The 2,067-nt window shown below is 44.2% G+C and overlaps 1 long non-coding RNA gene across 1 annotated transcript; it reads left to right on the forward strand.

The window, feature by feature from the left end:
* Positions 1–893: 893 nt before the first annotated feature.
* Positions 894–2,067, forward strand: LOC125526711. Its single transcript, XR_007291866.1, has 2 exons — positions 894–1,253; positions 1,373–2,067. It is a non-coding gene; the product is annotated as an uncharacterized LOC125526711 (long non-coding RNA).

The following is a 2,067-nucleotide window of genomic DNA, read 5'->3' on the forward strand; positions in this document are numbered from 1 at the left end:
GACACTGGATCAATATGTTAGTCTCAAAAATAATATAAAATGTTGCCAAACGTATATGAAAGTTGTAGAATATTGGCATGAAACAATCAAAAATTATAGATGCGACGGAGACTCGGCATCCCCAAACTTAATTACTGCTCGTCCTCAAGTAGGTAAATGACAAAAAAAAATGATATAGAATGCTACCTAGCATAATCTTGATCATATAATCTAATCATGACACGAATATTAAGACACAAGTGATTCCAAGTAATAGCCTATAATTTGATATAAAGACATTGATTTTTTTTCCTTAAATGCATGCATACATATATAAAAACACTCGATAACATTTGGAGAACAAGGCGCACGAGCAACTTGTTTTCTCTCACTCTTTTTTGTCTTGTCGATACCCACCTCCTCAGTCTATTCCTTCCCCGGCCTCGACCACCCGTCTCTTCAGGACCACAATACTCCCTTTTATGTCACGGCTTTCTTTCATCATTTTTCTTCTTTTTTTTCTTGCACCTCATGCCCTCATCACCTCAACATGTCGACATTTTGACCACCCGTCATTATCAGTCGAGAGACGCCAACATCATGATTGGACAACGATTTGATTAAGGCGGTGTCTTTTTTATCAACATATCAGCTCGAAGCTGAATTAATGAAAGTCGTTGCATATAAATGATTATTGCATGTGGTGCATTTTCTTTTTGTGGTACTATTTAAGAAGAATCCATGGTGGCAGTTCTTTTGTTTATAGTAAATCACCATTGCATTTCCACTCACAAGGAGGAGCGGATCTGGGCCCCAGGCCCCCAGGGCCAGGCCCCGGGCATGGATTTTTTTAGTTATTACCTAGCCATGTTTTCTAAATGGGGCCGGGGCTTAGCCCAAAGCACAGCCAGGGCCCGGGCTATCAATCTTCACACTCGTGCAGGGCGCACGACGCAGCCCAGCTCGCCCCCGACGCGCAGACCTAGTCACGCCCCGACTCCCCATCCCTTGCTCGCCCGTGCTCTCCCGCCGCTCGCCCGTGCCCTCCGGCCTCCGCTGTTCATGACGGCCGCTGGTGACTCCGTCGTGCCCTCCGCCGCTCATCCGCCTGGCCTGCTCCGTTGCTCGCGCCGTCGCCTGTCCCGCCGTCCGGTCGTCCCCTGCTCGCCTGCTGCCCTGCTCCGCCGCTCGCGCAGCTCAGCTCGTCGTCTCGCCCGATCTGCTAGCTCCTGCTCTCCACCACACGCATGACTGATCTCTGCTACCCAGGATTGGTAAGTGGCTGGGCACACTAAGACTACAACTTGTTGTTTTTTGAACATTTTTTGATCTGCTAGACTGATGTAATGTTTGGATTTGCTACTGTTAATATCAATTTCACTTCATTTTGTAGAAATAAAAGATGAAGAGATATTTTTCATCCGTGTCCGAAATAGAAGTGTCTACACCCAGAGTTTTAGTATGGAATCAAGGGGCCGAGAGGACTGAAGCAACTCCAGAAAATGAAACAACTACAGAAATGGGACCACCGCCTTCAATCCCAGCTCGAGAAAGCAACGTTTTTGTTATTCCCGATTCTTCTCGTGGTCAACTGAGGGAAGAAGGTGATATTCAACCTGATCCTGATCTTAGGAAACCTATTGAAAGCTTAGGTCCGGACATTATAGATGTTGCTAGAAGGATGTTTGTAAATATGGGTCAATGCCAACCAAGTGGTCATAAATTTAAAAAAGAAACTAGAGGAAATTCTTTGAAAAGGAGATCCTTTCAAGCTAAATGGTTCAAGAAGCATTCTGATTGGTTAGAATATAGTGTTGCTAAGGAGGCGGCCTTTTGTTTCTATTGCTTTCTTTTTAAGCAACCCATTGTAGAAAACTATGGTGTTGAGGCATTCACAACAGTAGGGTTTAAAAATTGGAAGGATGGACTTAGTATTATTGATACACATGTTGGTAAACATGATAGTGCTCACAATAAAGCTAGACAACAATATGTGGCTTTCAAAAATCAAAGGCAAACTGTAAATGTGGTGGATCATGGCACCATAAAGACACTAATGAAGCAAGCCATTGATTTGGTACTCTTTTT

Source organism: Triticum urartu, unplaced genomic scaffold, assembly GCF_003073215.2.
Source record: "Triticum urartu cultivar G1812 unplaced genomic scaffold, Tu2.1 TuUngrouped_contig_1505, whole genome shotgun sequence".
NCBI lineage: Eukaryota > Viridiplantae > Streptophyta > Magnoliopsida > Poales > Poaceae > Triticum > Triticum urartu.